At 38.1% G+C, this 27,439-nt stretch overlaps 29 non-coding genes across 29 annotated transcripts; all 29 read right to left on the reverse strand.

Annotated features, from left to right (window-relative positions):
* Positions 1-1,656: 1,656 nt before the first annotated feature.
* On the reverse strand, positions 1,657-1,729 carry trnar-acg (transfer RNA arginine (anticodon ACG)). Its single transcript has one exon. It is a non-coding gene; the product is annotated as a tRNA-Arg (tRNA).
* A 305-nt stretch (positions 1,730-2,034) lies between these two features.
* On the reverse strand, positions 2,035-2,106 carry trnae-uuc (transfer RNA glutamic acid (anticodon UUC)). The gene has a single exon. It is a non-coding gene; the product is annotated as a tRNA-Glu (tRNA).
* An 809-nt stretch (positions 2,107-2,915) lies between these two features.
* trnar-acg (transfer RNA arginine (anticodon ACG)) lies at positions 2,916-2,988 on the reverse strand. The gene has a single exon. It is a non-coding gene; the product is annotated as a tRNA-Arg (tRNA).
* Positions 2,989-3,293: 305 nt separating this feature from the next.
* trnae-uuc (transfer RNA glutamic acid (anticodon UUC)) lies at positions 3,294-3,365 on the reverse strand. Its single transcript has one exon. It is a non-coding gene; the product is annotated as a tRNA-Glu (tRNA).
* Positions 3,366-4,174: 809 nt separating this feature from the next.
* trnar-acg (transfer RNA arginine (anticodon ACG)) lies at positions 4,175-4,247 on the reverse strand. Its single transcript has one exon. It is a non-coding gene; the product is annotated as a tRNA-Arg (tRNA).
* A 305-nt stretch (positions 4,248-4,552) lies between these two features.
* trnae-uuc (transfer RNA glutamic acid (anticodon UUC)) lies at positions 4,553-4,624 on the reverse strand. Its single transcript has one exon. It is a non-coding gene; the product is annotated as a tRNA-Glu (tRNA).
* A 1,187-nt stretch (positions 4,625-5,811) lies between these two features.
* trnae-uuc (transfer RNA glutamic acid (anticodon UUC)) lies at positions 5,812-5,883 on the reverse strand. The gene has a single exon. It is a non-coding gene; the product is annotated as a tRNA-Glu (tRNA).
* A 1,185-nt stretch (positions 5,884-7,068) lies between these two features.
* trnae-uuc (transfer RNA glutamic acid (anticodon UUC)) lies at positions 7,069-7,140 on the reverse strand. The gene has a single exon. It is a non-coding gene; the product is annotated as a tRNA-Glu (tRNA).
* Positions 7,141-7,949: 809 nt separating this feature from the next.
* trnar-acg (transfer RNA arginine (anticodon ACG)) lies at positions 7,950-8,022 on the reverse strand. The gene has a single exon. It is a non-coding gene; the product is annotated as a tRNA-Arg (tRNA).
* A 305-nt stretch (positions 8,023-8,327) lies between these two features.
* Positions 8,328-8,399, reverse strand: trnae-uuc (transfer RNA glutamic acid (anticodon UUC)). The gene has a single exon. It is a non-coding gene; the product is annotated as a tRNA-Glu (tRNA).
* Positions 8,400-9,586: 1,187 nt separating this feature from the next.
* trnae-uuc (transfer RNA glutamic acid (anticodon UUC)) lies at positions 9,587-9,658 on the reverse strand. Its single transcript has one exon. It is a non-coding gene; the product is annotated as a tRNA-Glu (tRNA).
* A 1,187-nt stretch (positions 9,659-10,845) lies between these two features.
* trnae-uuc (transfer RNA glutamic acid (anticodon UUC)) lies at positions 10,846-10,917 on the reverse strand. The gene has a single exon. It is a non-coding gene; the product is annotated as a tRNA-Glu (tRNA).
* Positions 10,918-11,728: 811 nt separating this feature from the next.
* Positions 11,729-11,801, reverse strand: trnar-acg (transfer RNA arginine (anticodon ACG)). The gene has a single exon. It is a non-coding gene; the product is annotated as a tRNA-Arg (tRNA).
* A 1,565-nt stretch (positions 11,802-13,366) lies between these two features.
* On the reverse strand, positions 13,367-13,438 carry trnae-uuc (transfer RNA glutamic acid (anticodon UUC)). The gene has a single exon. It is a non-coding gene; the product is annotated as a tRNA-Glu (tRNA).
* A 1,187-nt stretch (positions 13,439-14,625) lies between these two features.
* On the reverse strand, positions 14,626-14,697 carry trnae-uuc (transfer RNA glutamic acid (anticodon UUC)). Its single transcript has one exon. It is a non-coding gene; the product is annotated as a tRNA-Glu (tRNA).
* A 2,070-nt stretch (positions 14,698-16,767) lies between these two features.
* Positions 16,768-16,840, reverse strand: trnar-acg (transfer RNA arginine (anticodon ACG)). The gene has a single exon. It is a non-coding gene; the product is annotated as a tRNA-Arg (tRNA).
* Positions 16,841-17,145: 305 nt separating this feature from the next.
* trnae-uuc (transfer RNA glutamic acid (anticodon UUC)) lies at positions 17,146-17,217 on the reverse strand. The gene has a single exon. It is a non-coding gene; the product is annotated as a tRNA-Glu (tRNA).
* A 1,185-nt stretch (positions 17,218-18,402) lies between these two features.
* On the reverse strand, positions 18,403-18,474 carry trnae-uuc (transfer RNA glutamic acid (anticodon UUC)). The gene has a single exon. It is a non-coding gene; the product is annotated as a tRNA-Glu (tRNA).
* A 1,189-nt stretch (positions 18,475-19,663) lies between these two features.
* Positions 19,664-19,735, reverse strand: trnae-uuc (transfer RNA glutamic acid (anticodon UUC)). Its single transcript has one exon. It is a non-coding gene; the product is annotated as a tRNA-Glu (tRNA).
* An 810-nt stretch (positions 19,736-20,545) lies between these two features.
* Positions 20,546-20,618, reverse strand: trnar-acg (transfer RNA arginine (anticodon ACG)). Its single transcript has one exon. It is a non-coding gene; the product is annotated as a tRNA-Arg (tRNA).
* Positions 20,619-20,923: 305 nt separating this feature from the next.
* On the reverse strand, positions 20,924-20,995 carry trnae-uuc (transfer RNA glutamic acid (anticodon UUC)). The gene has a single exon. It is a non-coding gene; the product is annotated as a tRNA-Glu (tRNA).
* Positions 20,996-21,803: 808 nt separating this feature from the next.
* On the reverse strand, positions 21,804-21,876 carry trnar-acg (transfer RNA arginine (anticodon ACG)). The gene has a single exon. It is a non-coding gene; the product is annotated as a tRNA-Arg (tRNA).
* Positions 21,877-22,181: 305 nt separating this feature from the next.
* Positions 22,182-22,253, reverse strand: trnae-uuc (transfer RNA glutamic acid (anticodon UUC)). Its single transcript has one exon. It is a non-coding gene; the product is annotated as a tRNA-Glu (tRNA).
* Positions 22,254-23,063: 810 nt separating this feature from the next.
* Positions 23,064-23,136, reverse strand: trnar-acg (transfer RNA arginine (anticodon ACG)). The gene has a single exon. It is a non-coding gene; the product is annotated as a tRNA-Arg (tRNA).
* A 305-nt stretch (positions 23,137-23,441) lies between these two features.
* trnae-uuc (transfer RNA glutamic acid (anticodon UUC)) lies at positions 23,442-23,513 on the reverse strand. The gene has a single exon. It is a non-coding gene; the product is annotated as a tRNA-Glu (tRNA).
* Positions 23,514-24,322: 809 nt separating this feature from the next.
* On the reverse strand, positions 24,323-24,395 carry trnar-acg (transfer RNA arginine (anticodon ACG)). Its single transcript has one exon. It is a non-coding gene; the product is annotated as a tRNA-Arg (tRNA).
* Positions 24,396-24,700: 305 nt separating this feature from the next.
* On the reverse strand, positions 24,701-24,772 carry trnae-uuc (transfer RNA glutamic acid (anticodon UUC)). Its single transcript has one exon. It is a non-coding gene; the product is annotated as a tRNA-Glu (tRNA).
* An 810-nt stretch (positions 24,773-25,582) lies between these two features.
* On the reverse strand, positions 25,583-25,655 carry trnar-acg (transfer RNA arginine (anticodon ACG)). Its single transcript has one exon. It is a non-coding gene; the product is annotated as a tRNA-Arg (tRNA).
* Positions 25,656-26,627: 972 nt separating this feature from the next.
* Positions 26,628-26,699, reverse strand: trnae-uuc (transfer RNA glutamic acid (anticodon UUC)). The gene has a single exon. It is a non-coding gene; the product is annotated as a tRNA-Glu (tRNA).
* Between the last annotated feature and the right edge of the window lie 740 nt (positions 26,700-27,439).

Consider the following 27,439-nt stretch of genomic DNA (forward strand, 5'->3'; position numbering starts at 1 on the left):
ACATAACATTTCACATTTCCTGTTACTGAGGGAATATTGTTGTGTTGTGTGATACTGCTGCCAGGTAAAATCTGTTGTTACACAAGTGCATGCCAAATAATAAGGTTTCTATCCCATACCGGGAGTAGAACCTATGACACCTGTGCGTACACCAGAAATCCTTACCGATAGACCATATGGGAAAAGACTTTCTTAAAAAAAACATCACAGAAAAATCTATAAATGTTGAAATGATGCCTTTTGTAATTAATAGCTCCATTTTTGTTCTCAGAGATGTTGGGATGAAAAGTCCCATATAAAATCAGTCTAAAATGTGTTTGAAAAGAGAACAGCCAGACACAATGAAAAGTATACAGTATCATTCCCGGCTTGATTTCAATCAATTAAATATAGCGACGAGCCAGCCAGGAGTCAAACCTAGAATCTTCTGATCCGTAGTCAGACACGTTATCCAGTGCGCCACTGGCCCCACAGACAAGCTGAAGTCAGGTCACTCCTAGAACAGTGTACACAGTCATAGCTTTTGTCAACGACAAGGTTCTTTGGTTTTCTGTTACAGATGCATATCTTCATTTGATCCTCCTGTTGTTGCATGAATTTTACTGCAGAGCAAGAACTGCAAACATGAAGTGTATTCAACGTTTAAAAAGCCTTGTAAATTTTGAATCTACATAACATGTCACATTTCCTGAGGGAATACTTTTGTGTTGTGTGATACTGCAGCCAGTTAAAATATGTTGTTACACAAGTGCATGGCACACGACAAGATGTTCTTTCCCATACCGGGAGTTGAACCCGGGCCACCTGTGTGAAAACCAGGAATCCTTACCGCTAGACCATATGGTAAGACATTTCCTTTAAAAAAACATCAAGGTCAAAACTATAAATGTTGAAATTATGCCTGTTGTAATTAAAAGCGCCATATTTTTTCTCAGAGATGTTGGGGAAAAGTCCCATATAAAATCAGTCTAAAATGTGTTTGAAGAGAGAACAGCCAGACACAATGAAAAGTATACAGTATTTTTCCCAGCTTGATTTTGGTCAACTAAAGACAGTGTTGATTCAGCCAGGATTTCAACCTTGAATCTTCTGATCTGTGTACACAGTCATAGCGTCTGTCACGACAATGTTCCTTGGTTTTCTGTTACAGATGCATATCTTCATTTGATCCTCCTGTTGTTGCATGAATTTTACTGCAGAGCAAGAAATGCAAACATGAAGTGTATTCAACGTTTAAAAAGCATTGTCAATTTTGAATCTACTTAACATTTCACATTTCCTGTTACTGAGGGAATATTGTTGTGTTGTGTGATACTGCTGCCAGGTAAAATCTGTTGTTACACAAGTGCATGTCAAATAATAAGGTTTCTATCCCATACCGGGAGTAGAACCTATGACACCTGTGCGTACACCAGAAATCCATACCGATAGACCATATGGGTAAACACTTTCTTACAAAACACATCACAGACAAATCTATAAATGTTGAAATGATGCCTTTTGTAATTAATAGCTCCATTTTTTTTCTCAGAGATGTTGGGATGAAAAGTCCCATATAAAATCAGTCTAAAATGTGTTTGAAAAGAGAACAGCCAGACACAATGAAAAGTATACAGTATCATTCCCGGCTTGATTTCAATCAATTAAATATAGTGACGAGCCAGCCAGGAGTCGAACCTAGAATCTTCTGATCCGTAGTCAGACACGTTATCCATTGCGCCACTGGCCCCACAGACAACCTGAAGTCAGGTCACTGCTAGAACAGTGTACACAGTCATAGCTTTTGTCAACGACAAGGTTCTTTGGTTTTCTGTTACAGATGCATATCTTCATTTGATCCTCCTGTTGGTGCATGAATTTTACTGCAGAGCAAGAACTGCAAACATGATGTGTATTCAACGTTTAAAAAGCCTTGTCAATTTTGAATCTACATAACATGTCACATTTCCTGAGGGAATACTTTTGTGTTGTGTGATACTGCAGCCAGTTAAAATATGTTGTTACACAAGTGCATGGCACACGACAAGATGTTCTTTCCCATACCGGGAGTTGAACCCGGGCTACCTGGGTGAAAACCAGGAATCCTTACCGCTAGACCATATGGGAAGACGTTTCCTTTAAAAAAACATCAAGGTCAAAACTATAAATGTTGAAATTATGCCTGTTGTAATTAAAAGCGCCATATTTTTTCTCAGAGATGTTGGGGAAAAGTCCCATATAAAATCAGTCTAAAATGTGTTTGAAGAGAGAACAGCCAGACACAATGAAAAGTATACAGTATTTTTCCCAGCTTGATTTTGGTCAACTAAAGACAGTGTTGATTCAGCCAGGATTTCAACCTTGAATCTTCTGATCTGTGTACACAGTCATAGCGTCTGTCACGACAAGGTTCCTTGGTTTTCTGTTACAGATGCATATCTTCATTTGATCCTCCTGTTGTTGCATGAATTTTACTGCAGAGCAAGAAATGCAAACATGAAGTGTATTCAACGTTTAAAAAGCATTGTCAATTTTGAATCTACATAACATTTCACATTTCCTGTTGCTGAGGGAATATTGTTGTGTTGTGTGATACTGCGCCAGGAAAAATCTGTTGTTACACAAGTGCATGCCAAATAATAAGATTTCTATCCCATACCGGGAGTAGAACCTATGACATCTGTGCGTACACCAGAAATCCTTACCGATAGACCATATGGGAAAAGACTTTCTTAAAAAAAACATCACAGACAAATCTATAAATGTTGAAATGATGCCTTTTGTAATTAATAGCTCCATTTTTTTTCTCAGAGATGTTGGGATGAAAAGTCCCATATAAAATCAGTCTAAAATGTGTTTGAAAAGAGAACAGCCAGACACAATGAAAAGTATACAGTATCATTCCCGGCTTGATTTCAATCAATTAAAGATAGTGACGAGCCAGCCAGGAGTCGAACCTAGAATCTTCTGATCCGTAGTCAGACACGTTATCCATTGCGCCACTGGCCCCACAGACAAGCTGAAGTCAGGTCACTGCTAGAGCAGTGTACACAGTCATAGCTTTTGTCAACGACAAGGTTCTTTGGTTTTCTGTTACAGATGCATATTTTCATTTGATCCTCCTGTTGTTGCATGAATTTTACTGCAGAGCAAGAACTGCAAACATGAAGTGTATTCAACGTTTAAAAAGCCTTGTCAATTTTTAATCTACATAACATGTCACATTTCCTGAGGGAATACTTTTGTGTTGTGTGATACTGCATCCAGTTAAAATATGTTGTTACACAAGTGCATGGCACACGACAAGATGTTCTTTCCCATACCGGGAGTTGAACCCGGGACACCTGGGTGAAAACCAGGAATCCTTACCGCTAGACCATATGTGAAGACATTTCCTTTAAAAACACATCAAGGTCAAAACTATAAATGTTGAAATTATGCCTGTTGTAATTAAAAGCGCCATATTTTTTCTCAGAGATGTTGGGGAAAAGTCCCATATAAAATCAGTCTAAAATGTGTTTGAAGAGAGAACAGCCAGACACAATGAAAAGTATACAGTATCATTCCCGGCTTGATTTTGTTCAACTAAAGACAGTGTTGATTCAGCCAGGATTTCAACCTTGAATCTTCTGATCTGTGTACACAGTCATAGCGTCTGTCACGACAAGGTTCCTTGGTTTTCTGTTACAGATGCATATCTTCATTTGATCCTCCTGTTGTTGCATGAATTTTACTGCAGAGCAAGAAATGCAAACATGAAGTGTATTCAACGTTTAAAAAGCATTGTCAATTTTGAATATACATAACATTTTACATTTCCTGTTGCTGAGGGAATATTGTTGTGTTGTGTGATACTGCTGCCAGGTAAAATCTGTTGTTACACAAGTGCATGCCAAATAATAAGATTTCTATCCCATACCGGGAGTAGAACCTATGACACCTGTGCGTACACCAGAAATCCTTACCCATAGACCATATGGGAAAAGACTTCTTAAAAAAAACATCACAGACAAATCTATAAATGTTGAAATGATGCCTTTTGTAATTAATAGCTCCATTTTTTTTCGCAGAGATGTTGGGATGAAAAGTCCCATATAAAATCAGTCTAAAATGTGTTTGAAAAGAGAACAGCCAGACACAATGAAAAGTATACAGTATGATTCCCGGCTTGATATCAATCAATTAAAAGTAGTGACGAGCCAGCCAGGAGTTGAACCTAGAATCTTCTGATCCGTAGTCAGACACGTTATCCATTGCGCCACTAGCCCCACAGACAAGCTGAAGTCAGGTCACTCCTAGAACAGTGTACACAGTCATAGCTTTTGTCAATGACAAGGTTCTTTGGTTTTCTGTTACAGATGCATATCTTCATTTGATCCTCCTGTTGTTGCATGAATTTTACTGCAGAGCAAGAACTGCAAACATGAAGTGTATTCAACGTTTAAAAAGCATTGTCAATTTTGAATCTACATAACATGTCACATTTCCTGAGGGAATACTTTTGTGTTGTGTGATACTGCAGCCAGTTAAAATATGTTGTTACACAAGTGCATGGCACACGACAAGATGTTCTTTCCCATACCGGGAGTTGAACCCGGGACACCTGGGTGAAAACCAGGAATCCTTACCGCTAGACCATATGGGAAAACATTTTCTTTAAAAACACATCAAGGTCAAAATTATAAATGTTGAAATTATGCCTGTTGTAATTAAAAGCGCCATATTTTTTCTCAGAGATGTTGGGGAAAAGTCCCATATAAAATCAGTCTAAAATGTGTTTGAAGAGAGAACAGCCAGACACAATGAAAAGTATACAGTATTTTTCCCAGCTTGATTTTGGTCAACTAAAGACAGTGTTGATTCAGCCAGGATTTCAACCTTGAATCTTCTGATCTGTGTACACAGTCATAGCGTCTGTCACGACAAGGTTCCTTGGTTTTCTGTTACAGATGCATATCTTCATTTGATCCTCCTGTTGTTGCATGAATTTTACTGCAGAGCAAGAAATGCAAACATGAAGTGTATTCAACGTTTAAAAAGCATTGTCAATTTTGAATCTACATAACATTTCACATTTCCTGTTACTGAGGGAATATTGTTGTGTTGTGTGATACTGCTGCCAGGTAAAATCTGTTGTTACACAAGTGCATGTCAAATAATAAGGTTTCTATCCCATACCGGGAGTAGAACCTATGACACCTGTGCGTACACCAGAAATCCATACCGATAGACCATATGGGTAAACACTTTCTTACAAAACACATCACAGACAAATCTATAAATGTTGAAATGATGCCTTTTGTAATTAATAGCTCCATTTTTTTTCTCAGAGATGTTGGGATGAAAAGTCCCATATAAAATCAGTCTAAAATGTGTTTGAAAAGAGAACAGCCAGACACAATGAAAAGTATACAGTATCATTTCCGGCTTGATTTCAATCAATTAAATATAGTGACGAGCCAGCCAGGAGTCGAACCTAGAATCTTCTGATCCGTAGTCAGACACGTTATGCATTGCGCCACTGGCCCCACAGACAAGCTGAAGTCAGGTCACTCCTAGAACAGTGTACACAGTCATAGCTTTTGTCAACGACAAGGTTCTTTGGTTTTCTGTTACAGATGCATATCTTCATTTGATCCTCCTGTTGTTGCATGAATTTTACTGCAGAGCAAGAACTGCAAACATGAAGTGTATTCAACGTTTAAAAGCCTTGTCAATTTTGAATCTACATAACATGTCACATTTCCTGAGGGAATATTTTTGTGTTGTGTGATACTGCAGCCAGTTAAAATATGTTGTTACACAAGTGCATGGCACATGACAAGATTTTCTTTCCCATACCGGGAGTTGAACCCGGGCCACCTGGGTGAAAACCAGGAATCCTTAACGCTAGACCATATGGGAAGACGTTTCCTTTAAAAAAACATCAAGGTCAAAACTATAAATGTTGAAATTATGCCTGTTGTAATTAAAAGCGCCATATTTTTTCTCAGAGATGTTGGGGAAAAGTCCCATATAAAATCAGTCTAAAATGTGTTTAAAGAGAACAGCCAGACACAATGAAAAGTATACAGTATTTTTCCCAGCTTGATTTTGGTCAACTAAAGACAGAGTTGATTCAGCCAGGATTTCAACCTTGAATCTTCTGATCTGTGTACACAGTCATAGCGTCTGTCACGACAAGGTCCCTTGGTTTTCTGTTACAGATGCATATCTTCATTTGATCCTCCTGTTGTTGCATGAATTTTACTGCAGAGCAAGAAATGCAAACATGAAGTGTATTCAACGTTTAAAAAGCATTGTCAATTTTGAATCTACATAACATTTCACATTTCCTGTTACTGAGGGAATATTGTTGTGTTGTGTGATACTGCTGCCAGGTAAAATCTGTTGTTACACAAGTGCATGCCAAATAATAAGGTTTCTATCCCATACCGGGAGTAGAACCTATGACACCTGTGCGTACACCAGAAATCCTTACCGATAGACCATATGGGAAAAGACTTTCTTAAAAAAAACATCACAGACAAATCTATAAATGTTGAAATGATGCCTTTTGTAATTAATAGCTCCATTTTTTTCTCAGAGATGTTGGGATGAAAAGTCCCATATAAAATCAGTCTAAAATGTGTTTGAAAAGAGAACAGCCAGACACAATGAAAAGTATACAGTATCATTCCCGGATTGATTTCAATCAATTAAATATAGTGACGAGCCAGCCAGGAGTCGAACCCAGAATCTTCTGATCCGTAGTCAGACACGTTATCCATTGCGCCACTGGCCACACAGAAAATCTGAAGTCAGGTCACTCCTAGAACAGTGTACACAGTCATAGCTTTTGTCAACGACAAGGTTCTTTGGTTTTCTGTTACAGATGCATATCTTCATTTGATCCTCCTGTTGTTGCATGAATTTTACTGCAGAGCAAGAACTGCAAACATGAAGTGTATTCAACGTTTAAAAAGCCTTGTCAATTTTGAATCTACATAACATGACACATTTCCTGAGGGAATACTTTTGTGTTGTGTGATACTGCAGCCAGTTAAAATATGTTGTTACACAAGTGCATGGCACACGACAAGATGTTCTTTCCCAATCCGGGAGTTGAACCCGGGCTACCTGGGTGAAAACCAGGAATCCTTACCGCTAGACCATATGGGAAGACGTTTCCTTTAAAAAAACATCAAGGTCAAAACTATAAATGTTGAAATTATGCCTGTTGTAATTAAAAGCGCCATATTTTTTCTCAGAGATGTTGGGGAAAAGTCCCATATAAAATCAGTCTAAAATGTGTTTGAAGAGAGAACAGCCAGACACAATGAAAAGTATACAGTATTTTTCCCAGCTTGATTTTGGTCAACTAAAGACAGTGTTGATTCAGCCAGGATTTCAACCTTGAATCTTCTGATCTGTGTACACAGTCATAGCGTCTGTCACGACAAGGTTCCTTGGTTTTCTGTTACAGATGCATATCTTCATTTGATCCTCCTGTTGTTGCATGAATTTTACTGCAGAGCAAGAAATGCAAACATGAAGTGTATTCAACGTTTAAAAAGCATTGTCAATTTTGAATCTACATAACATTTCACATTTCCTGTTGCTGAGGGAATATTGTTGTGTTGTGTGATACTGCGCCAGGAAAAATCTGTTGTTACACAAGTGCATGCCAAATAATAAGATTTCTATCCCATACCGGGAGTAGAACCTATGACATCTGTGCGTACACCAGAAATCCTTACCGATAGACCATATGGGAAAAGACTTTCTTAAAAAAAACATCACAGACAAATCTATAAATGTTGAAATGATGCCTTTTGTAATTAATAGCTCCATTTTTTTTCTCAGAGATGTTGGGATGAAAAGTCCCATATAAAATCAGTCTAAAATGTGTTTGAAAAGAGAACAGCCAGACACAATGAAAAGTATACAGTATCATTCCCGGCTTGATTTCAATCAATTAAAGATAGTGACGAGCCAGCCAGGAGTCGAACCTAGAATCTTCTGATCCGTAGTCAGACACGTTATCCATTGCGCCACTGGCCCCACAGACAAGCTGAAGTCAGGTCACTGCTAGAGCAGTGTACACAGTCATAGCTTTTGTCAACGACAAGGTTCTTTGGTTTTCTGTTACAGATGCATATTTTCATTTGATCCTCCTGTTGTTGCATGAATTTTACTGCAGAGCAAGAACTGCAAACATGAAGTGTATTCAACGTTTAAAAAGCCTTGTCAATTTTTAATCTACATAACATGTCACATTTCCTGAGGGAATACTTTTGTGTTGTGTGATACTGCATCCAGTTAAAATATGTTGTTACACAAGTGCATGGCACACGACAAGATGTTCTTTCCCATACCGGGAGTTGAACCCGGGACACCTGGGTGAAAACCAGGAATCCTTACCGCTAGACCATATGTGAAGACATTTCCTTTAAAAACACATCAAGGTCAAAACTATAAATGTTGAAATTATGCCTGTTGTAATTAAAAGCGCCATATTTTTTCTCAGAGATGTTGGGGAAAAGTCCCATATAAAATCAGTCTAAAATGTGTTTGAAGAGAGAACAGCCAGACACAATGAAAAGTATACAGTATCATTCCCGGCTTGATTTTGTTCAACTAAAAACAGTGTTGATTCAGCCAGGATTTCAACCTTGAATCTTCTGATCTGTGTACACAGTCATAGCGTCTGTCACGACAAGGTTCCTTGGTTTTCTGTTACAGATGCATATCTTCATTTGATCCTCCTGTTGTTGCATGAATTTTACTGCAGAGCAAGAAATGCAAACATGAAGTGTATTCAACGTTTAAAAAGCATTGTCAATTTTGAATATACATAACATTTTACATTTCCTGTTGCTGAGGGAATATTGTTGTGTTGTGTGATACTGCTGCCAGGTAAAATCTGTTGTTACACAAGTGCATGCCAAATAATAAGATTTCTATCCCATACCGGGAGTAGAACCTATGACACCTGTGCGTACACCAGAAATCCTTACCCATAGACCATATGGGAAAAGACTTCTTAAAAAAAACATCACAGACAAATCTATAAATGTTGAAATGATGCCTTTTGTAATTAATAGCTCCATTTTTTTTCGCAGAGATGTTGGGATGAAAAGTCCCATATAAAATCAGTCTAAAATGTGTTTGAAAAGAGAACAGCCAGACACAATGAAAAGTATACAGTATGATTCCCGGCTTGATATCAATCAATTAAAAGTAGTGACGAGCCAGCCAGGAGTTGTACCTAGAATCTTCTGATCCGTAGTCAGACACGTTATCCATTGCGCCACTAGCCCCACAGACAAGCTGAAGTCAGGTCACTCCTAGAACAGTGTACACAGTCATAGCTTTTGTCAATGACAAGGTTCTTTGGTTTTCTGTTACAGATGCATATCTTCATTTGATCCTCCTGTTGTTGCATGAATTTTACTGCAGAGCAAGAACTGCAAACATGAAGTGTATTCAACGTTTAAAAAGCATTGTCAATTTTGAATCTACATAACATGTCACATTTCCTGAGGGAATACTTTTGTGTTGTGTGATACTGCAGCCAGTTAAAATATGTTGTTACACAAGTGCATGGCACACGACAAGATGTTCTTTCCCATACCGGGAGTTGAACCCGGGACACCTGGGTGAAAACCAGGAATCCTTACCGCTAGACCATATGGGAAAACATTTTCTTTAAAAACACATCAAGGTCAAAATTATAAATGTTGAAATTATGCCTGTTGTAATTAAAAGCGCCATATTTTTTCTCAGAGATGTTGGGGAAAAGTCCCATATAAAATCAGTCTAAAATGTGTTTGAAGAGAGAACAGCCAGACACAATGAAAAGTATACAGTATTTTTCCCAGCTTGATTTTGGTCAACTAAAGACAGTGTTGATTCAGCCAGGATTTCAACCTTGAATCTTCTGATCTGTGTACACAGTCATAGCGTCTGTCACGACAAGGTTCCTTGGTTTTCTGTTACAGATGCATATCTTCATTTGATCCTCCTGTTGTTGCATGAATTTTACTGCAGAGCAAGAAATGCAAACATGAAGTGTATTCAACGTTTAAAAAGCATTGTCAATTTTGAATCTACATAACATTTCACATTTCCTGTTACTGAGGGAATATTGTTGTGTTGTGTGATACTGCTGCCAGGTAAAATCTGTTGTTACACAAGTGCATGTCAAATAATAAGGTTTCTATCCCATACCGGGAGTAGAACCTATGACACCTGTGCGTACACCAGAAATCCATACCGATAGACCATATGGGTAAACACTTTCTTACAAAACACATCACAGACAAATCTATAAATGTTGAAATGATGCCTTTTGTAATTAATAGCTCCATTTTTTTTCTCAGAGATGTTGGGATGAAAAGTCCCATATAAAATCAGTCTAAAATGTGTTTGAAAAGAGAACAGCCAGACACAATGAAAAGTATACAGTATCATTTCCGGCTTGATTTCAATCAATTAAATATAGTGACGAGCCAGCCAGGAGTCGAACCTAGAATCTTCTGATCCGTAGTCAGACACGTTATGCATTGCGCCACTGGCCCCACAGACAAGCTGAAGTCAGGTCACTCCTAGAACAGTGTACACAGTCATAGCTTTTGTCAACGACAAGGTTCTTTGGTTTTCTGTTACAGATGCATATCTTCATTTGATCCTCCTGTTGTTGCATGAATTTTACTGCAGAGCAAGAACTGCAAACATGAAGTGTATTCAACGTTTAAAAGCCTTGTCAATTTTGAATCTACATAACATGTCACATTTCCTGAGGGAATATTTTTGTGTTGTGTGATACTGCAGCCAGTTAAAATATGTTGTTACACAAGTGCATGGCACATGACAAGATTTTCTTTCCCATACCGGGAGTTGAACCCGGGCCACCTGGGTGAAAACCAGGAATCCTTACCGCTAGACCATATGGGAAGACATTTCCTTTTAAAAAAACATCAAGGTCAAAACTATAAATGTTGAAATTATGCCTGCTGTAATTAAAAGCGCCATATTTTTTCTCAGAGATGTTGGGGAAAAGTCCCATATAAAATCAGTCTAAAATGTGTTTGAAGAGAGAACAGCCAGACACAATGAAAAGTATAAAGTATTTTTCCCAGCTTGATTTTGGACAACTAAAGACAGTGTTGATTCAGCCAGGATTTCAACCTTGTATCTTCTGATCTGTGTACACAGTCATAGCGTCTGTCACGACAAGGTTCCTTGGTTTTCTGTTACAGATGCATATCTTCATTTGATCCTCCTGTTGTTGCATGAATTTTACTGCAGAGCAAGAAATGCAAACATGAAGTGTATTCAACGTTTAAAAAGCATTGTCAATTTTGAATCTACATAACATTTCACATTTCCTGTTACTGAGGGAATATTGTTGTGTTGTGTGATACTGCTGCCAGGTAAAATCTGTTGTTACACAAGTGCATGCCAAATAATAAGGTTTCTATCCCATACCGGGAGTAGAACCTATGACACCTATGCGTACACCAGAAATCCTTACCGATAGACCATATGGGAAAAGACTTTCTTACAAGAAACATCACAGACAAATCTATAAATGTTGAAATGATGCCTTTTGTAATTAATAGCTCCATTTTTTTTCTCAGAGATGTTGGGATGAAAAGTCCCATATAAAATCAGTCTAAAATGTGTTTGAAAAGAGAACAGCCAGACACAATGAAAAGTATACAGTATCATTCCCGGCTTGATTTCAATCAATTAAATATAGTGACGAGCCAGGCAGGAGTTGAACCTAGAATCTTCTGATTCGTAGTCAGACACGTTATCCATTGCGCCACTGGCCCCACAGACAACCTGAAGTCAGGTCACTGCTAGAACAGTGTACACAGTCATAGCTTTTGTCAAAGACAAGGTTCTTTGGTTTTCTGTTACAGATGCATATCTTCATTTGATCCTCCTGTTGTTGCATGAATTTTACTGCAGAGCAAGAACTGCAAACATGATGTGTATTCAACGTTTAAAAAGCCTTGTCAATTTTGAATCTACATAACATGTCACATTTCCTGAGGGAATACTTTTGTGTTGTGTGATACTGCAGCCAGTTAAAATATGTTGTTACACAAGTGCATGGCACACGACAAGATGTTCTTTCCCATACCGGGAGTTGAACCCGGGCCAAAAGGGTGAAAACCAGGAATCCTTACCGCTAGACCATATGGGAAGACGTTTCCTTTAAAAAAACATCAAGGTCAAAACTATAAATGTTGAAATTATGCCTGTTGTAATTAAAAGCGCCATATTTTTTCTCAGAGATGTTGGGGAAAAGTCCCATATAAAATCAGTCTAAAATGTGTTTGAAGAGAGAACAGCCAGACACAATGAAAAGTATACAGTATTTTTCCCAGCTTGATTTTGGTCAACTAAAGACAGTGTTGATTCAGCCAGGATTTCAACCTTGAATCTTCTGATCTGTGTACACAGTCATAGCGTCTGTCACGACAAGGTTCCTTGGTTTTCTGTTACAGATGCATATCTTCATTTGATCCTCCTGTTGATGCATGAATTTTACTGCAGAGCAAGAAATACAAACATGAAGTGTATTCAATGTTTAAAAAGCATTGTCAATTTTGAATCTACATAACATTTCACATTTCCTGTTACTGAGGGAATATTGTTGTGTTGTGTGATACTGCTGCCAGGTAAAATCTGTTGTTACACAAGTGCATGCCAAATAATAAGGTTTCTATCCCATACCGGGAGTAGAACCTATGACACCTGTGCGTACACCAGAAATCCTTACCGATAGACCATATGGGAAAAGACTTTCTTAAAAAAAACATCACAGACAAATCTATAAATGTTGAAATGATGCCTTTTGTAATTAATAGCTCCATTTTTGTTCTCAGAGATGTTGGGATGAAAAGTCCCATATAAAATCAGTCTAAAATGTGTTTGAAAAGAGAACAGCCAGACACAATGAAAAGTATACAGTATCATTCCCGGCTTGATTTCAATCAATTAAATATAGCGACGAGCCAGCCAGGAGTCAAACCTAGAATCTTCTGATCCGTAGTCAGACACGTTATCCAGTGCGCCACTGGCCCCACAGACAAGCTGAAGTCAGGTCACTCCTAGAACAGTGTACACAGTCATAGCTTTTGTCAACGACAAGGTTCTTTGGTTTTCTGTTACAGATGCATATCTTCATTTGATCCTCCTGTTGTTGCATGAATTTTACTGCAGAGCAAGAACTGCAAACATGAAGTGTATTCAACGTTTAAAAAGCCTTGTAAATTTTGAATCTACATAACATGTCACATTTCCTGAGGGAATACTTTTGTGTTGTGTGATACTGCAGCCAGTTAAAATATGTTGTTACACAAGTGCATGGCACACGACAAGATGTTCTTTCCCATACCGGGAGTTGAACCCGGGCCACCTGTGTGAAAACCAGGAATCCTTACCGCTAGACCATATGGGAAGACATTTCCTTTAAAAAAACATCAAGGTCAAAACTATAAATGTTGAAATTATGCCTGTTGTAATTAAAAGCGCCATATTTTTTCTCAGAGATGTTGGGGAAAAGTCCCATATAAAATCAGTCTAAAATGTGTTTGAAGAGAGAACAGCCAGACACAATGAAAAGTATACAGTATTTTTCCCAGCTTGATTTTGGTCAACTAAAGACAGTGTTGATTCAGCCAGGATTTCAACCTTGAATCTTCTGATCTGTGTACACAGTCATAGCGTCTGTCACGACAAGGTTCCTTGGTTTTCTGTTACAGATGCATATCTTCATTTGATCCTCCTGTTGTTGCATGAATTTTACTGCAGAGCAAGAAATGCAAACATGAAGTGTATTCAACGTTTAAAAAGCATTGTCAATTTTGAATCTACATAACATTTCACATTTCCTGTTACTGAGGGAATATTGTTGTGTTGTGTGATACTGCTGCCAGGTAAAATCTGTTGTTACACAAGTGCATGTCAAATAATAAGGTTTCTATCCCATACCGGGAGTAGAACCTATGACACCTGTGCGTACACCAGAAATCCATACCGATAGACCATATGGGAAAACACTTTGTTACAAAACACATCACAGACAAATCTATAAATGTTGAAATGATGCCTTTTGTAATTAATAGCTCCATTTTTTTTCTCAGAGATGTTGGGATGAAAAGTCCCATATAAAATCAGTCTAAAATGTGTTTGAAAAGAGAACAGCCAGACACAATGAAAAGTATACAGTATCATTCCCGGCTTGATTTCAATCAATTAAATATAGGAACGAGCCAGCCAGGAGTCGAACCTAGAATCTTCTGATCCGTAGTCAGACACGTTATGCATTGCGCCACTGGCCCCACAGACAAGCTGAAGTCAGGTCACTCCTAGAACAGTGTACACAGTCATAGCTTTTGTCAACGACAAGGTTCTTTGGTTTTCTGTTACAGATGCATATCTTCATTTGATCCTCCTGTTGTTGCATGAATTTTACTGCAGAGCAAGAACTGCAAACATGAAGTGTATTCAACGTTTAAAAGCCTTGTCAATTTTGAATCTACATAACATGTCACATTTCCTGAGGGAATATTTTTGTGTTGTGTGATACTGCAGCCAGTTAAAATATGTTGTTACACAAGTGCATGGCACATGACAAGATTTTCTTTCCCATACCGGGAGTTGAACCCGGGCCACCTGGGTGAAAACCAGGAATCCTTACCGCTAGACCATATGGGAAGACATTTCCTTTAAAAAAACATCAAGGTCAAAACTATAAATGTTGAAATTATGCCTGCTGTAATTAAAAGCGCCATATTTTTTCTCAGAGATGTTGGGGAAAAGTCCCATATAAAATCAGTCTAAAATGTGTTTGAAGAGAGAACAGCCAGACACAATGAAAAGTATACAGTATTTTTCCCAGCTTGATTTTGGTCAACTAAAGACAGTGTTGATTCAGCCAGGATTTCAACCTTGAATCTTCTGATCTGTGTACACAGTCATAGCGTCTGTCACGACAAGGTTCCTTGGTTTTCTGTTACAGATGCATATCTTCATTTGATCCTCCTGTTGTTGCATGAATTTTACTGCAGAGCAAGAAATGCAAACATGAAGTGTATTCAACGTTTAAAAAGCATTGTCAATTTTGAATCTACATAACATTTCACATATCCTGTTACTGAGGGAATATTGTTGTGTTGTGTGATACTGCTGCCAGGTAAAATCTGTTGTTACACAAGTGCATGCCAAATAATAAGGTTTCTATCCCATACCGGGAGTAGAACCTATGACACCTATGCGTACACCAGAAATCCTTACCGATAGACCATATGGGAAAAGACTTTCTTACAAGAAACATCACAGACAAATCTATAAATGTTGAAATGATGCCTTTTGTAATTAATAGCTCCATTTTTTTTCTCAGAGATGTTGGGATGAAAAGTCCCATATAAAATCAGTCTAAAATGTGTTTGAAAAGAGAACAGCCAGACACAATGAAAAGTATACAGTATCATTCCCGGCTTGATTTCAATCAATTAAATATAGTGACGAGCCAGGCATGAGTTGAACCTAGAATCTTCTGATTCGTAGTCAGACACGTTATCCATTGCGCCACTGGCCCCACAGACAAGCTGAAGTCAGGTCACTGCTAGAACAGTGTACACAGTCATAGCTTTTGTCAAAGACAAGGTTCTTTGGTTTTCTGTTACAGATGCATATCTTCATTTGATCCTCCTGTTGTTGCATGAATTTTACTGCAGAGCAAGAACTGCAAACATGATGTGTATTCAACGTTTAAAAAGCCTTGTCAATTTTGAATCTACATAACATGTCACATTTCCTGAGGGAATACTTTTGTGTTGTGTGATACTGCAGCCAGTTAAAATATGTTGTTACACAAGTGCATGGCACACGACAAGATGTTCTTTCCCATACCGGGAGTTGAACCCGGGCCAAAAGGGTGAAAACCAGGAATCCTTACCGCTAGACCATATGGGAAGACGTTTCCTTTAAAAAAACATCAAGGTCAAAACTATAAATGTTGAAATTATGCCTGTTGTAATTAAAAGCGCCATATTTTTTCTCAGAGATGTTGGGGAAAAGTCCCATATAAAATCAGTCTAAAATGTGTTTGAAGAGAGAACAGCCAGACACAATGAAAAGTATACAGTATTTTTCCCAGCTTGATTTTGGTCAACTAAAGACAGTGTTGATTCAGCCAGGATTTCAACCTTGAATCTTCTGATCTGTGTACACAGTCATAGCGTCTGTCACGACAAGGTTCCTTGGTTTTCTGTTACAGATGCATATCTTCATTTGATCCTCCTGTTGATGCATGAATTTTACTGCAGAGCAAGAAATACAAACATGAAGTGTATTCAACGTTTAAAAAGCATTGTCAATTTTGAATCAACATAACATTTCACATTTCCTGTTACTGAGGGAATATTGTTGTGTTGTGTGATACTGCTGCCAGGTAAAATCTGTTGTTACACAAGTGCATGCCAAATAATAAGGTTTCTATCCCATACCGGGAGTAGAACCTATGACACCTGTGCGTACACCAGAAATCCTTACCGATAGACCATATGGGAAAAGACTTTCTTAAAAAAAACATCACAGACAAATCTATAAATGTTGAAATGATGCCTTTTGTAATTAATAGCTCCATTTTTTTTCTCAGAGATGTTGGGATGAAAAGTCCCATATAAAATCAGTCTAAAATGTGTTTGAAAAGAGAACAGCCAGACACAATGAAAAGTATACAGTATCATTCCCGGCTTGATTTCAATCAATTAAATATAGTGACGAGCCAGCCAGGAGTCGAACCTAGAATCTTCTGATCCGTAGTCAGACACGTTATCCATTGCGCCACTGGCCCCACAGACAACCTGAAGTCAGGTCACTGCTAGAACAGTGTACACAGTCATAGCTTTTGTCAACGACAAGGTTCTTTGGTTTTCTGTTACAGATGCATATCTTCATTTGATCCTCCTGTTGGTGCATGAATTTTACTGCAGAGCAAGAACTGCAAACATGATGTGTATTCAACGTTTAAAAAGCCTTGTCAATTTTGAATCTACATAACATGTCACATTTCCTGAGGGAATACTTTTGTGTTGTGTGATACTGCAGCCAGTTAAAATATGTTGTTACACAAGTGCATGGCACACGACAAGATGTTCTTTCCCATACCGGGAGTTGAACCCGGGCCACCTGGGTGAAAACCAGGAATCCTTACCGCTAGACCATATGGGAAGACGTTTCCTTTAAAAAAACATCAAGGTCAAAACTATAAATGTTGAAATTATGCCTGTTGTAATTAAAAGCGCCATATTTTTTCTCAGAGATGTTGGGGAAAAGTCCCATATAAAATCAGTCTAAAATGTGTTTAAAGAGAACAGCCAGACACAATGAAAAGTATACAGTATTTTTCCCAGCTTGATTTTGGTCAACTAAAGACAGAGTTGATTCAGCCAGGATTTCAACCTTGAATCTTCTGATCTGTGTACACAGTCATAGCGTCTGTCACGACAAGGTCCCTTGGTTTTCTGTTACAGATGCATATCTTCATTTGATCCTCCTGTTGTTGCATGAATTTTACTGCAGAGCAAGAAATGCAAACATGAAGTGTATTCAACGTTTAAAAAGCATTGTCAATTTTGAATCTACATAACATTTCACATTTCCTGTTACTGAGGGAATATTGTTGTGTTGTGTGATACTGCTGCCAGGTAAAATCTGTTGTTACACAAGTGCATGCCAAATAATAAGGTTTCTATCCCATACCGGGAGTAGAACCTATGACACCTGTGCGTACACCAGAAATCCTTACCGATAGACCATATGGGAAAAGACTTTCTTAAAAAAAACATCACAGACAAATCTATAAATGTTGAAATGATGCCTTTTGTAATTAATAGCTCCATTTTTTTCTCAGAGATGTTGGGATGAAAAGTCCCATATAAAATCAGTGTAAAATGTGTTTGAAAAGAGAACAGCCAGACACAATGAAAAGTATACAGTATCATTCCCGGATTGATTTCAATCAATTAAATATAGTGACGAGCCAGCCAGGAGTCTAACCCAGAATCTTCTGATCCGTAGTCAGACACGTTATCCATTGCGCCACTGGCCACACAGAAAATCTGAAGTCAGGTCACTCCTAGAACAGTGTACACAGTCATAGCTTTTGTCAACGACAAGGTTCTTTGGTTTTCTGTTACAGATGCATATCTTCATTTGATCCTCCTGTTGTTGCATGAATTTTACTGCAGAGCAAGAACTGCAAACATGATGTGTATTCAACGTTTAAAAAGCCTTGTCAATTTTGAATCTACATAACATGTCACATTTCCTGAGGGAATACTTTTGTGTTGTGTGATACTGCAGCCAGTTAAAATATGTTGTTACACAAGTGCATGGCACACGACAAGATGTTCTTTCCCATACCGGGAGTTGAACCCGGGCTACCTGGGTGAAAACCAGGAATCCTTACCGCTAGACCATATGGGAAGACGTTTCCTTTAAAAAAACATCAAGGTCAAAACTATAAATGTTGAAATTATGCCTGTTGTAATTAAAAGCGCCATATTTTTTCTCAGAGATGTTGGGATGAAAAGTCCCATATAAAATCAGTCTAAAATGTGTTTGAAGAGAGAACAGCCAGACACAATGAAAAGTATACAGTATTTTTCCCAGCTTGATTTTGGTCAACTAAAGACAGTGTTGATTCAGCCAGGATTTCAACCTTGAATCTTCTGATCTGTGTACACAGTCATAGCGTCTGTCACGACAAGGTTCCTTGGTTTTCTGTTACAGATGCATATCTTCATTTGATCCTCCTGTTGATGCATGAATTTTACTGCAGAGCAAGAAATACAAACATGAAGTGTATTCAACGTTTAAAAAGCATTGTCAATTTTGAATCTACATAACATTTCACATTTCCTGTTACTGAGGGAATATTGTTGTGTTGTGTGATACTGCTGCCAGGTAAAATCTGTTGTTACACAAGTGCATGCCAAATAATAAGGTTTCTATCCCATACCGGGAGTAGAACCTATGACACCTGTGCGTACACCAGAAATCCTTACCGATAGACCATATGGGAAAATACTTTCTTAAAAAAAACATCACAGACAAATCTATAAATGTTGAAATGATGCCTTTTGTAATTAATAGCTTCATTTTTTTCTCAGAGATGTTGGGATGAAAAGTCCCATATAAAATCAGTCTAAAATGTGTTTGAAAAGAGAACAGCCAGACACAATGAAAAGTATACAGTATCATTCCCGGATTGATTTCAATCAATTAAATATAGTGACGAGCCAGCCAGGAGTCGAACCCAGAATCTTCTGATCCGTAGTCAGACATGTTATCCATTGCGCCACTGGCCACACAGAAAATCTGAAGTCAGGTCACTCCTAGAACAGTGTACACAGTCATAGCTTTTGTCAACGACAAGGTTCTTTGGTTTTCTGTTACAGATGCATATCTTCATTTGATCCTCCTGTTGTTGCATGAATTTTACTGCAGAGCAAGAACTGCAAACATGAAGTGTATTCAACGTTTAAAAAGCCTTGTCAATTTTGAATCTACATAACATGTCACATTTCCTGAGGGAATACTTTTGTGTTGTGTGATACTGCAGCCAGTTAAAATATGTTGTTACACAAGTGCATGGCACACGACAAGATGTTCTTTCCCATACCGGGAGTTGAACCCGGGCTACCTGGGTGAAAACCAGGAATCCTTACCGCTAGACCATATGGGAAGACGTTTCCTTTAAAAAAACATCAAGGTCAAAACTATAAATGTTGAAATTATGCCTGTTGTAATTAAAAGCGCCATATTTTTTCTCAGAGATGTTGGGGAAAAGTCCCATATAAAATCAGTCTAAAATGTGTTTGAAGAGAGAACAGCCAGACACAATGAAAAGTATACAGTATTTTTCCCAGCTTGATTTTGGTCAACTAAAGACAGTGTTGATTCAGCCAGGATTTCAACCTTGAATCTTCTGATCTGTGTACACAGTCATAGCGTCTGTCACGACAAGGTTCCTTGGTTTTCTGTTACAGATGCATATCTTCATTTGATCCTCCTGTTGATGCATGAATTTTACTGCAGAGCAAGAAATACAAACATGAAGTGTATTCAACGTTTAAAAAGCATTGTCAATTTTGAATCTACATAACATTTCACATTTCCTGTTACTGAGGGAATATTGTTGTGTTGTGTGATACTGCTGCCAGGTGAAATCTGTTGTTACACAAGTGCATGCCAAATAATAAGGTTTCTATCCCATACCGGGAGTAGAACCTATGACACCTGTGCGTACACCAGAAATCCTTACCGATAGACCATATGGGAAAAGACTTTCTTAAAAAAAACATCACAGACAAATCTATAAATGTTGAAATGATGCCTTTTGTAATTAATAGCTCCATTTTTTTTCTCAGAGATGTTGGGATGAAAAGTCCCATATAAAATCAGTCTAAAATGTGTTTGAAAAGAGAACAGCCAGACACAATGAAAAGTATACAGTATCATTCCCGGCTTGATTTCAATCAATTAAAGATAGTGACGAGCCAGCCAGGAGTCGAACCTAGAATCTTCTGATCCGTAGTCAGACACGTTATCCATTGCGCCACTGGCCCCACAAAGAAGCTGAAGTCAGGTCACTCCTAGAACAGTGTACACAGTCATAGCTTTTGTCAACGACAAGGTTCTTTGGTTTTCTGTTACAGATGCATATCTTCATTTGATCCTCCTGTTGTTGCATGAATTTTACTGCAGAGCAAGAACTGCAAACATGAAGTGTATTCAACGTTTTAAAAGCCTTGTCAATTTTGAATCTACATAACATGTCACATTTCCTGAGGGAATACTTTTGTGTTGTGTGATACTGCAGCCAGTTAAAATATGTTGTTACACAAGTGCATGGCACATGACAAGATGTTCTTTCCCATACCGGGAGTTGAACCCGGGCCACCTGGGTGAAAAACAGGAATCCTTACCCCTAGACCATATGGGAAGACATTTCTTTTAAAAAAACATCAAGGTCAAAACTATACATGTTGAAATTATGCCTGTTGTAATTAAAAGCGCCATATTTTTTCTCAGAGATGTTGGGGAAAAGTCCCATATAAAATCAGTCTAAAATGTGTTTGAAGAGAGAACAGCCAGACACAATGAAAAGTATACAGTATTTTTCCCAGCTTGATTTTGGTCAACTAAAGAGTGTTGATTCAGCCAGGATTTCAACCTTGAATCTTCTGATCTGTGTACACAGTCATAGCGTCTGTCACGACAAGGTTCCTTGGTTTTCTGTTACAGATGCATATCTTCATTTGATCCTCCTGTTGTTGCATGAATTTTACTGCAGAGCAAGAAATGCAAACATGAAGTGTATTCAACGTTTAAAAAGCATTGTCAATTTTGAATCTACATAACATTTCACATTTCCTGTTGCTGAGGGAATATTGTTGTGTTGTGTGATACTGCTGCCAGGTAAAATCTGTTGTTACACAAGTGCATGCCAAATAATAAGATTTCTATCCCATACCGGGAGTAGAACCTATGACATCTGTGCGTACACCAGAAATCCTTATCGATAGACCATATGGGAAAAGACTTTCTTAAAAAAAACATCACAGACAAATCTATAAATGTTGAAATGATGCTTTTTGTAATTAATAGCTCCATTTTTTTTCTCAGAGATGTTGGGATGAAAAGTCCCATATAAAATCAGTCTAAAATGTGTTTGAAAAGAGAACAGCCAGACACAATGAAAAGTATACAGTATCATTCCCGGCTTGATTTCAATCAATTAAAGATAGTGACGAGCCAGCCAGGAGTCGAACCTAGAATCTTCTGATCCGTAGTCAGACACGTTATCCATTGCGCCACTGGCCCCACAGACAACCTGAAGTCAGGTCACTGCTAGAACAGTGTACACAGTCATAGCTTTTGTCAACGACAAGGTTCTTTGGTTTTCTGTTACAGATGCATATCTTCATTTGATCCTCCTGTTGTTGCATGAATTTTACTGCAGAGCAAGAACTGCAAACATGAAGTGTATTCAACGTTTTAAAAGCCTTGTCAATTTTGAATCTACATAACATGTCACATTTCCTGAGGGAATACTTTTGTGTTGTGTGATACTGCAGCCAGTTAAAATATGTTGTTACACAAGTGCATGGCACACGACAAGATGTTCTTTCCCATACCGGGAGTTGAACCCGGGCCACCTGGGTGAAAACCAGGAATCCTTACCGCTAGACCATATGGGAAGACATCTCCTTTAAAAACACATCAAGGTCAAAACTATAAATGTTGAAATTATGCCTGTTGTAATTAAAAGCGCCATATTTTTTCTCAGAGATGTTGGGGAAAAGTCCCATATAAAATCAGTCTAAAATGTGTTTGAAGAGAGAACAGCCAGACACAATGAAAAGTATACAGTATTTTTCCCAGCTTGATTTTGGTCAACTAAAGACAGTGTTGATTCAGCCAGGATTTCAACCTTGAATCTTCTGATCTGTGTACACAGTCATAGCGTCTGTCACGACAAGGTTCCTTGGTTTTCTGTTACAGATGCATATCTTCATTTGATCCTCCTGTTGTTGCATGAATTTTACTGCAGAGCAAGAAATGCAAACATGAAGTGTATTCAACGTTTAAAAAGCATTGTCAATTTTGAATATACATAACATTTTACATTTCCTGTTGCTGAGGGAATATTGTTGTGTTGTGTGATACTGCTGCCAGGTAAAATCTGTTGTTACACAAGTGCATGCCAAATAATAAGATTTCTATCCCATACCGGGAGTAGAACCTATGACATCTGTGCGTACACCAGAAATCCTTACCGATAGACCATATGGGAAAAGACTTTCTTAAAAAAAACATCACAGACAAATCTATAAATGTTGAAATGATGCCTTTTGTAATTAATAGCTCCATTTTTTTTCTCAGAGATGTTGGGATGAAAAGTCCCATATAAAATCAGTCTAAAATGTGTTTGAAAAGAGAACAGCCAGACACAATGAAAAGTATACAGTATCATTCCCGGCTTGATTTCAATCAATTAAAGATAGTGACGAGCCAGCCAGGAGTCGAACCTAGAATCTTCTGATCCGTAGTCAGACACGTTATCCATTGCGCCACTGGCCCCACAAAGAAGCTGAAGTCAGGTCACTCCTAGAACAGTGTACACAGTCATAGCTTTTGTCAACGACAAGGTTCTTTGGTTTTCTGTTACGGATGCATATCTTCATTTGATCCTCCTGTTGTTGCATGAATTTTACTGCAGAGCAAGAACTGCAAACATGAAGTGTATTCAACGTTTTAAAAGCCTTGTCAATTTTGAATCTACATAACATGTCACATTTCCTGAGGGAATACTTTTGTGTTGTGTGATTCTGCAGCCAGTTAAAATATGTTGTTACACAAGTGCATGGCACACGACAAGATGTTCTTTCCCATACCGGGAGTTGAACCCGGGCCACCTGGGTGAAAACCAGGAATCCTTACCGCTAGACCATATGGGAAGACATCTCCTTTAAAAACACATCAAGGTCAAAACTATAAATGTTGAAATTATGCCTGTTGTAATTAAAAGCGCCATATTTTTTCTCAGAGATGTTGGGGAAAAGTCCCATATAAAATCAGTCTAAAATGTGTTTGAAGAGAGAACAGCCAGACACAATGAAAAGTATACAGTATTTTTCCCAGCTTGATTTTGGTCAACTAAAGACAGTGTTGATTCAGCCAGGATTTCAACCTTGAATCTTCTGATCTGTGTACACATTCATAGCGTCTGTCACGACAAGGTTCCTTGGTTTTCTGTTACAGATGCATATCTTCATTTGATCCTCCTGTTGTTGCATGAATTTTACTGCAGAGCAAGAAATGCAAACATGAAGTGTATTCAACGTTTAAAAAGCATTGTCAATTTTGAATATACATAACATTTTACATTTCCTGTTGCTGAGGGAATATTGTTGTGTTGTGTGATACTGCTGCCAGGTAAAATCTGTTGTTACACAAGTGCATGCCAAATAATAAGATTTCTATCCCATACCGGGAGTAGAACCTATGACACCTGTGCGTACACCAGAAATCCTTACCGATAGACCATATGGGAAAAGACTTCTTAAAAAAAACATCACAGACAAATCTATAAATGTTGAAATGATGCCTTTTGTAATTAATAGCTCAATTTTTTTCCGCAGAGATGTTGGGATGAAAAGTCCCATATAAAATCAGTCTAAAATGTGTTTGAAAAGAGAACAGCCAGACACAATGAAAAGTATACAGTATGATTCCCGGCTTGATTTCAATCAATTAAATGTAGTGACGAGCCAGCCAGGAGTCAAACCTAGAATCTTCTGATCCGTAGTCAGACACGTTATCCATTGCGCCACTGGCCCCACAGACAAGCTGAAGTCAGGTCACTCCTAGAACAGTGTACACAGTCACAGCTTTTGTCAATGACAAGGTTCTTTGGTTTTCTGTTACAGATGCATATCTTCATTTGATCCTCCTGTTGTTGCATGAATTTTACTGCAGAGCAAGAACTGCAAACATGAAGTGTATTCAACGTTTAAAAAGCCTTGTCAATTTTGAATCTACATAACATGTCACATTTCCTGAGGGAATACTTTTGTGTTGTGTGATTCTGCAGCCAGTTAAAATATGTTGTTGCACAAGTGCATGGCACACGACAAGATGTTCTTTCCCATACCGGGAGCTGAACCCGGGCCACCTGGGTGAAAACCAGGAATCCTTACCGCTAGACCATATGGGAAGACATCTCCTTTAAAAACACATCAAGGTCAAAACTATAAATGTTGAAATTATGCCTGTTGTAATTAAAAGCGCCATATTTTTTCTCAGAGATGTTGGGGAAAAGTCCCATATAAAATCAGTCTAAAATGTGTTTGAAGAGAGAACAGCCAGACACAATGAAAAGTATACAGTATTTTTCCCAGCTTGATTTTGGTCAACTAAAGACAGTGTTGATTCAGCCAGGATTTCAACCTTGAATCTTCTGATCTGTGTACACAGTCATAGCGTCTGTCACGACAAGGTTCCTTGGTTTTCTGTTACAGATGCATATCTTCATTTGATCCTCCTGTTGTTGCATGAATTTTACTGCAGAGCAAGAAATGCAAACATGAAGTGTATTCAACGTTTAAAAAGCATTGTCAATTTTGAATATACATAACATTTTACATTTCCTGTTGCTGAGGGAATATTGTTGTGTTGTGTGATACTGCTGCCAGGTAAAATCTGTTGTTACACAAGTGCATGCCAAATAATAAGATTTCTATCCCATACCGGGAGTAGAACCTATGACACCTGTGCGTACACCAGAAATCCTTACCGATAGACCATATGGGAAAAGACTTCTTAAAAAAAAACATCACAGACAAATCTATAAATGTTGAAATGATGCCTTTTGTAATTAATAGCTCAATTTTTTTCCGCAGAGATGTTGGGATGAAAAGTCCCATATAAAATCAGTCTAAAATGTGTTTGAAAAGAGAACAGCCAGACACAATGAAAAGTAAACAGTATGATTCCCGGCTTGATTTCAATCAATTAAATGTAGTGACGAGCCAGCCAGGAGTCAAACCTAGAATCTTCTGATCCGTAGTCAGACACGTTATCCATTGCGCCACTGGCCCTACAGACAAGCTGAAGTCAGGTCACTCCTAGAACAGTGTACACAGTCATAGCTTTTGTCAATGACAAGGTTCTTTGGTTTTCTGTTACAGATGCATATCTTCATTTGATCCTCCTGTTGTTGCATGAATTTTACTGCAGAGCAAGAACTGCAAACATGAAGTGTATTCAACGTTTAAAAAGCCTTGTCAATTTTGAATCTACATAACATGTCACATTTCCTGTTACTGAGGGAATATTGTTGTGTTGTGTGATACTGCTGCCAGGTAAAATCTGTTGTTACACAAGTGCATGCCAAATAATAAGATTTCTATCCCATACCGGGAGTAGAACCTATGACACCTGTGCGTACACCAGAAATCCTTACCGATAGACCATATGGGAAAAGACTTCTTAAAAAAAACATCACAGACAAATCTATAAATGTTGAAATGATGCCTTTTGTAATTAATAGGTCAATTTTTTTCCGCAGAGATGTTGGGATGAAAAGTCCCATATAAAATCAGTCTAAAATGTGTTTGAAAGAGAACAGCCAGACACAATGAAAAGTATACAGTATCATTCCCGGCTTGATTTCAATCAATTAAATGTAGTGACGAGCCAGCCAGGAGTCAAACCTAGAATCTTCTGATCCGTAGTCAGACACGTTATCCATTGCGCCACTGGACCCACAGACAAGCTGAAGTCAGGTCACTCCTAGAACAGTGTACACAGTCATAGCTTTTGTCAATGACAAGGTTCTTTGGTTTTCTGTTACAGATGCATATCTTCATTTGATCCTCCTGTTGTTGCATGAATTTTACTGCAGAGCAAGAACTGCAAACATGATGTGTATTCAACGTTTAAAAAGCCTTGTCAATTTTGAATCTACATAACATGTCACATTTCCTGAGGGAATACTTTTGTGTTGTGTGATACTGCATCCAGTTAAAATATGTTGTTACACAAGTGCATGGCACATGACAAGATGTTCTTTCCCATACCGGGAGTTGAACCCGGGCCACCTGGGTGAAAAACAGGAATCCTTACCCCTAGACCATATGGGAAAACATTTCTTTTAAAAAAACATCAAGGTCAAAACTATAAATGTTGAAATTATGCCTGTTGTAATTAAAAGCGCCATATTTTTTCTCAGAGATGTTGGGGAAAAGTCCCATATAAAATCAGTCTAAAATGTGTTTGAAGAGAGAACAGCCAGACACAATGAAAAGTATACAGTATTTTTCCCAGCTTGATTTTGGTCAACTAAAGACAGTGTTGATTCAGCCAGGATTTCAACCTTGAATCTTCTGATCTGTGTACACAGTCATAGCGTCTCTCACGACAAGGTTCCTTGGTTTTCTGTTACAGATGCATATCTTCATTTGATCCTCCTGTTGTTGCATGAATTTTACTGCAGAGCAAGAAATGCAAACATGAAGTGTATTCAACGTTTAAAAAGCATTGTCAATTTTGAATCTACATAACATTTCACATTTCCTGTTGCTGAGGGAATATTGTTGTGTTGTGTGATACTGCGCCAGGTAAAATCTGTTGTTACACAAGTGCATGCCAAATAATAAGATTTCTATCCCATACCGGGAGTAGAACCTATGACATCTGTGCGTACACCAGAAATCCTTACCGATAGACCATATGGGAAAAGACTTTCTTAAAAAAAACATCACAGACAAATCTATAAATGTTGAAATGATGCCTTTTGTAATTAATAGCTCCATTTTTTTTCTCAGAGATGTTGGGATGAAAAGTCCCATATAAAATCAGTCTAAAATGTGTTTGAAAAGAG

Source organism: Salvelinus fontinalis, chromosome 3 (assembly GCF_029448725.1).
Source record: "Salvelinus fontinalis isolate EN_2023a chromosome 3, ASM2944872v1, whole genome shotgun sequence".
Classification (NCBI taxonomy): Eukaryota; Metazoa; Chordata; class Actinopteri; order Salmoniformes; family Salmonidae; genus Salvelinus; species Salvelinus fontinalis.